The following is an 8073-nucleotide window of genomic DNA, read 5'->3' on the forward strand; positions in this document are numbered from 1 at the left end:
TTCACTTGTGCCCATTTTAGTTCAATCGGGCTAAACTGGCAATGGTACGGTGGAATCCTCACTACCGTGTGACCTCTACTTTTAGCAACCTTGTCAATTTCGTACTTCAGGGTTCTGAACTTGTGACCCCAAGCCATGACAAGACTTAGCGATGCGTTCAATTTTCAACTTCAATATCGGAGTTAATATGCCCTCGTAATTACACTTTATTTGCATTCTAAAACATTGTAGGTTGCGAAATTCATGGTTTCTCCCGTGCTCGTGAGGAATCAGGTGCACTGTCGTATTCGAAAACTGCACTCTCTTTTTACCACCCACTTTCATACTTTCCGCCTACTTCGTTAATAATACACTATGACATCTAGTTTTAAGCCTAACTCCCCGCACACGTGACATAGGTTTCAACCGTCATAATTCGCGCCGATTTACTTTAAGATATTGGCGATATAAAGAAAATTTTCAAAGATATATAATTAATCATTTTCTATGACAAATACCCCCATTATCATATTTTTCTTCTAGATATCCCTTATCTTATCTTAGTGTTTGTGATAAAATTAAACTTCTCGAAAGTTCCAGCGTCACTGGTGCCATCGGCTCCCCCCTCGCACCGCCCCTGCCTTCCACAGTGCTTGGCCTGGGAGACCCTTATTAACCCTACTGACGTTATACCAGTAAATATAACTTCAAATCGTAAAACATCTTTATGAACCACTTAATATTAATTACCCGCAAAACTTGTAATGTGTTAAATAAATCAAGACAAAAATATTTTCATCAAATTTGTTTATTTTGGAATATGAATTACAAACTTGTTTTTACTTTAAAACTAAAGATCAATTTTCGAGGTAAAAGCTGTCCGGGGTTTTAATCATAGAGATAGGAACATATATACCTCTAGAGTCACAACATGGAAGCGTCCCCATAGACTTTAACCTTATCATTATTGAATATACAACGTTAAAAACAGTATATTTTATCAAATACACCCAGCGCCATCTGTGCAAAAACGGAAGAACAATTTTGATATATTTTCAACGGCGTAATCTGCTACTGTGTCTATGCGTGTATTGTATTCTAGCAAATTCGAGGGAAGTGATAATGAATTAATTAAACAAATTGATGATGATTTGACAAGTTAGTTAAACAAACAATTTTTTTTTGGAGTGAATGAATGCTGAATGTAAAATGTACGTATCAACTAATAAATAAATTCAAATTATAAATAGACTACTATTGTCCTTGGAATAAAATCAGTTTGGTCAGTCGTTTTCTAATATTCTCTTTTCATTTTCTCGTTCATATTCTTTGCTATTTTCCTCAGCCTGATATCTATGTAGATGTTTATTGCCTTTTTAACAATGTGATTTAAATCGTCGTTCCATCCGAACTCTTGGTCATACATGTGCTCCGTTAGAGTGGGAAATATGTTTTCATGAATTAAGCATCGTCAACAAGAGTTTCTATTTTGAGTGGAATGTTTTTAATGCAACCACGACACTTTTCAAGATTTAAGACTTCTAAGGCATTTTTCAGTAAGTTCAATGATCTTGACAATATCCTTAGATGGATATTGTCTGTGGAAATACGTTAATGTTTGACAAAGCCCCTAAAATTACAATGATATAGCCTGTAGCTCTGTACATACAACAAACAGAGGGCTATCGTGTTCTTCAATGTCCATTGGGATGTCATACATTTCTGTGCGTTGGGAAAATGTTCCAACTTCTACAGTTATGCGCGATATCCTCTATTGCATTTTCGTCTAGATTATGCTCCGCGGGTTCATTGACCTCAATGTAACTTGCCAAAGGTATAGGCTAGTTTGGAGTGTGATATTGACCGCCGCTTGAATAGTTGGCAATAAGGTAGGCCTATTTTCAACCGTTTCATTTACCGACGCGTGAGTGGTTTGGGGAAAGGTTTCATTTGGGATTGTTCTAGCGTATGTTTTCTGTAAATTGTATTAACAAGTTAAATAAGCACCAAAAGTTATTTTGCAAAACAGTACAATGCCAGCTCTAAAATTAGAATTAGGAGATCCTCATTTGATTCCGGTAAAAATAAAGAAGGAATCGCAGTTCTTGTCAGCCTGGACTAAGTAAAGCTAAGTTTCTATTATTAGTCCAAGTTGTCAGCGTCATTTGCAGTTGGAACCCAGTCCGTTTTTCCTATGGCTTATTGTGATAACAACTTAGTTTAATAAATTAATAATGTCAACGTTTAATTTATTGGGTTTTCACCTATGCCATTAAACCTTTTTGTTTCTTCCAGTATTTTTACAAGAGGAAACAGCGCATTTTCTACCCATTTTGTTAAATTTTGAACAGAAATAAAATAAAACACTTAAATATACTTTGGAAACATTTATTTAGATAGTTAAGAACAAATAAAATAATATAAGGTCCGTCTGAACTGAAAAAAGTTTGAAAAAGTTACAGATTTACCAAGAAAAGTTCATTTTTCCCGCCAAAAAGTCATTTTTAGCGCGAAAACCTTTTTTAGCAACGCCATCTATTTGTAGCTCGAATAATATTTTAGTTAAGAATATCGCCGATAGTGGCGCTGGTGTCGAATGATAAAGTTTACATGGTTTTAAAAAGTGCGGCCTGTCTCGGGATATACGTTGTGACTCTAGAGGTATATATGTTCCTATCTCTATGGTTTTAATATCATTCATTTGCCGCATCACCCAAAGTAAGAAATTATCCGCGTGAAATTTCGCCTTTTCCTCCAGTAGTTGTGGCGGGTTGTACATTTCGTGGGTTTCAGCTACGGTTGCATTAAGTCCATGACCCAAACGACTGAAAATTTCTCCATCTCCGATATTTTCGAGAATGATGGTACTTGCGGGATAAATAATTTTCCAATTATTTCTTCCTGGTCTTCGTACTCAAAATCCCTCGTCCGAATCATCTTCTCATCAAATGGAGGTCTTTGTTTCGTTATTCGAGGAATTTTTCCTTTCTCACTCGTTCCATGTTCAAAGGATATGGTAAACATACATGATATTTGAAGACAATAGATTACCATGAACTGGAATTAATTTCTTCTCTCAAAACGTGTGTATATAACGATGTAATGCATTTTTCTCGAATGAATTCGAAGTGCTAGAGTAGATGGTTCTTATAACAAAATCCAGTAATCAACGACGCTTTACAGTGTTTTTTTAAAACATTTAAAACTTTTTTGTATTTTATAACCGAAATAACAAACTAGAATATCGTTTAAAACAGGATATGTTGTATAGGATTTAATAATCCGTTTCAGACTCCACCCTTTGTACATTTTATGGATGAAATCAATTGAGTATAGTCCACATGTTGAAGATCTAAAGTCTTGAATTTGTTTGTTTTGTATTTGAAACTGACTGACGCGCTAGATGATGTATTTTCAAATTGCACGATTCGGGTGCTAACCCAAAACTATCGAAAAAAATCGCTTTTCTCCCTTTTTTATTAGCTTTGACGCCCAAGCTAATCCAGTGTTGTCCTGACTGATCGCTCGTTTGATTGTTAAAAACTATATAGTAATCGCCTTTCCTTTTTTTAGCGATGAAATTGGAAGGGAAAACCCCGTAAAAGTTTCTACCACAAATTTTGGAAAGAATAGATTCTAACTGCAAGGTATCCATTTTCTTTCCTCGGTTATGAGGGGTTGTCTAATTATACGTAATACCTCTGTCCCTGAATATTTTCAATGTTGATTCGAATTCAGAAAATAAAATGACTGTCATATTGTCAGTTAAAGCCGCTTTAAATTTTAAAAGTAACTGTAAAGATCCCGTCTTAATCAGCTCTAAATGTTCTAAACCCCCTAGTTCATCGGCGGTTAGAGGGATGACGAAAAATGAATTTCCACAAACGTATTCGTCATATGTTATATTTGATCCGGAATTAATATTATAATTATTAGATCCTGTGAATAAGCTCAGATATTCTCTATGATATCTTTTCTCAGTGAAGTTCGGGGTAAATGCGGGGGAAGGATACCGACGAGTATCTATTATACACTCTAAGTGAGTGAGACCGAAATGTTCGAATGTGTAAGGCGATGTGTCACGTGTGTATATTGTAAGCAGACAATCGAGCAGACGACGATTGTGACGTCATCTGCTCGATCATGTGACGACTCTTCCACTATATATATGAGAGAGAGCCTATAGAAAGGGGCAGTTGCTTTCGGGTATTCGCGGAGACCAGTCCGGTTTAGTATTAGCAGAAGTGGTATGAGACTAGAAGTGAAGGGCTCTAGCATTGATAGTAGATCCTGGCACTAGTGAACAAATTTGAGGATTTTATGCCGCTTCCATCGCGGAGAGAAAAAAATTGGTCGAGTTCCAAAAACATTTCTTACCCCCTTCCCCTCAACCTAAAGCGGCGAAACACGAACCCGGCTTTTGAATCTAGTTCGGCCGTCTACCACCGCGAGCGTCTCACGTTTTGGAGGGGAAATTTCAGAAACCGCCACTAGAGGGCCAACCGTTTGTGTTTTATCAAGTCTTTTCACTAATGCCGAGTGAAGAATTTGGTTAGCTCAATACTTCTAGTATCATACCACTTCTGGTATTAGTTAAATGTTGGAATAGAAAAAGTAACCTAGTTTCGGTTTGATAGAGTAATTTTGATAAACGATTCAGAGAAATAAAGTAAAGACTTCGTACGATATAACAAGGTAATTGATTCAATTTATTTACGCACGATGTATGCTCTAGCCTTTTGGTCCGTTACATATGGTGGCCCATGGGGGGAATGTCACTAATCCTAGATCGGGCCTAATCACCACGTGTCTATTACCTCGCCTTCTTTTGTTAACAACTTACCATGTATGGGCTATTTAACGCCACATTAAGCCTCGGCACCCGTGATTTTACGGCTATGGGACCTGACTGTGTAAAAGTATTATTGTGGATCTTGCAGAGCGTATGTGATTTAACTACCCTTGCTGCATGCAGTGCACATCTAATAGGTTTTTGCCGAATAGTTTTATCGTTAGTGGTACTGCGGAATGCTACCACTTCCTTGCTTCACTTATGGCCTGAGAGTGATATGTTGAGGTTCCTTGAATTCCTTTGCGGTATTATCCCGGAACTATTATTGCTCATTTACCATGGCTTCCGCCGGTTATGTACTATCTTTATCCGTTATGTGTATAATGGTTTCATTCTATACATAGTAGAGACTCGCCGTCGTTGGGCTCTTGCATCTGGCCTACCACCGCAACCACATTATGGCGTTCCATTGGTCGCTGGTTCTAATTCAGGGCCGTTCGTGCCACCGTCGGGGTCGTCTATCCCTTCTGGCCCGTCTACAACTGTGCCTACTTCTCCCGCTGCCCCGCTTGATACTATCCTGGCTTCATTACAGCAACTCCAACAATTGATCATTGCCCAGTCGCAGTTGATACATACAGCTGGCGCTGCTACTCCCGTAAATCCATCAAACAGACCTAGTAGTACTCCAGCTGGCCCTACCTCTCGCCAGCACTTAGCGGGATTGTTGACTGATCCTCTACGGTGGTCCGGAATCTCAGGGATCGAGGGATCTCAGCCTGGATCTTCTGAGTCGCGTCATGTACATTGCCCAGACAATCACATGGAAACTTCAGCCGAGAATCCTGCACCGGATTCTATGAATTATACCTCAGCTGGTCAGGTCTCCTCGTCTGGTGGAATTATTCCTGATACTTTTGGTAGCTACATACCTTCAATTCCGGGTCCTTCAACCGCCAGTATCTACAAACTACACTTGCCTGAATTTACTGGGGCCGACAATGATAATCCGAAGAAGTACTTGGAGGATCTCGAGACATACATAAGATTAAAGAGGATTCCGGTGGCCGATTTGGTATATTTGCTATCAAAATCCCTCCAGGATCGAGCCTCAGTATGGTTCGATGAGTTCCGAGCCACGAGTGGACCGTGTGCGATCGTATGGGACCGCTTTGTCCAAGCGTTCAGGGATAAATTTATGTCCGCGGATCGCGAACGGATCCTGAAGACCATATTGCATCAGGAACGTCAACGGTCGGGGGAGAATCTTCTCGATTTTGAGACCCGATTACTTCGAATGAACCGATCCTTGAAAGAGCCTTATAGGTCGGAGGACATGCTGCACATCATTATGGGTAATATGCTGCCGATATCAATCATCCATCTCTCCCGCCTGGTGCTCGTCGCTCGACATCTTTGAAAATGAGGCCCGGCGCATCATGGCACGGGAGGCTTCTTGGTCCTCGTCGCCCGGTAGACGGGTACGTTTCCAGTCCACACCGCATGGAAGATCGGATTCCGTGGATGAGACTTCCGTGAATAATAATAGTTTACCCTCCTCTCGTCCCGGACGCTCCCGTAACGGACGGGGACGTCAACGAACGTGGGTGAATACTTCTGTTCCTGATCAGGCAGAGAATACTCTCCCACTTAATCCTCGGTTCCAACGCACTCCACCTCGAAGGACCTCACCGCGACGATCGAATGTCTCACCTGCCTTACCGGAAAACTCCCAGGGGCTACCCGAGTCACAGGACCTCAGCAGCACCACATAGAACGTCCTGTCCTTTTGTCTACCGGAAAGGGGTATGGAATATTGCTAACCATTAACAAACTTTCTAATCTGGCGTTCATCGATTCCGGTTCTAACTGTTGTTTTATTAACGTTAACATGTTAAAACGTGTGGGTTTATATTCACACATGGTCCGCAGGAAAAAATATATTCGCCTCCGGTTTCATTTCTGATTTACCCTTAGTTGGACGAATCCATTTAATGGGCCGTCTAGAGAACGGACTGCTATTACCACATTTGGAGTTTGAGGTGTCCGAGTATCTACCATACCCTATCGCTTTGGGTAGTAACTTCCTCGTGGAGCATAAGGCGCTCCTGGACTGGGGAAATCGAGCTTTGCACCTAGAAGGTGGCGTTGTTCCCTTGCACGTCATGGATGCTCCTCAACAACCTACGGACGTTGTGTCAGAATCTATTGCCACTCAGGTCCAGCACATGATTGGTTCCGGTCTTTCCCCTTCGAAGCATAAGGAGTTGGTGGATATGTTTGAACAGTACCCAGACGTCGTGACCGATCGTGTGGGCCGTACGACATGGATCAAGCATAAAATTAAGCTCATTCCGGGGGCAAGGCCCGTAGCTACTCGACCTTACCGTGTTAGTCCTAAGACCAGGAAAATTATTGACGATCAGATCGAGGAAATGTTGAGATTGGACATTATTTGTCCGTCGAATAGCACCTTTGCTAGTCCCGCTATCGTGGTACCGAAGAATGATTGTTCGGAGGGACGTTTTTGCGTGGATAGCAGAGCTGTTAATCGTATCACCGCGACTGATCCATACCCTTTGCCACGAATAGACGAGATTCTCGACAAATTTCGAGACCCTCAGTTCATTTCCAAGTTTGATCTTCGATCCGGGTTTTGGGAAATACCCATGGACCCTAACAGCTCTCAGTACACTGCCTTCATCACTCATCGGGGAAAATACCAGTTCAAGGTAATGCCGTTTGGCCTTAAGAAGGCTCCCTCTACCTTCCATCGTCTTATGGAGAAGGTCCTCAAGCACGGGCGTCACTTGGGCATCGTCGCGTACCTGGATGACATTATTATCTCTTCGCCGACTTGGGACGAGCACATTATTGCTATTGAATACATGTTATCCCGATTACGGAAGGCCGGACTCACTCTGAAGCTTTCAAAGTGCCAGATTGCCTGTACTGAAGTAAGGGTCGTGGGTTATAAGGTATCAAAGGATGGTATCGCCATAGACGACGAAAAAGTCGCCGAAACTAGAAAGGTTCAACCCCCTCGGAATATTAAGGAATTATCAACGTTCCTGGGAATGGTTACATGGCACGCAAGGTTTGTTCCCAATATTACTGATATAATAGCACCATTACAGAAACTCCGGCGAAAGAATGTTCCCTGGGAGTAGGGGAACAATCAACAACAAGCATTCGAGGAGATCAAAGACAGAATTGCCACAGCCGTGTTACTTCAAGTCCCTGATCCTGAGGCTAAATTCATCCTAACTACGGACGCTAGTGAGCATGCTGTTGGGGCCGTG

At 41.4% G+C, this 8073-nt stretch overlaps 1 long non-coding RNA gene across 1 annotated transcript; it reads left to right on the top strand.

Moving 5' to 3' along the window:
• The first annotated feature begins 1747 nt into the window (after positions 1-1747).
• LOC149644571 (uncharacterized) lies at positions 1748-2351 on the top strand. The gene is made up of 2 exons (XR_016371970.1): positions 1748-1868; positions 2275-2351. It is a non-coding gene; the product is annotated as an uncharacterized LOC149644571 (long non-coding RNA).
• Positions 2352-8073: the final 5722 nt, after the last annotated feature.

The sequence above is a fragment of the Phalangium opilio genome, unplaced genomic scaffold, assembly GCF_054372755.1.
Source record: "Phalangium opilio isolate 3A_F unplaced genomic scaffold, DU_Popi_V2 ptg000090l_1, whole genome shotgun sequence".
NCBI classification, from domain to species: Eukaryota; Metazoa; Arthropoda; class Arachnida; order Opiliones; family Phalangiidae; genus Phalangium; species Phalangium opilio.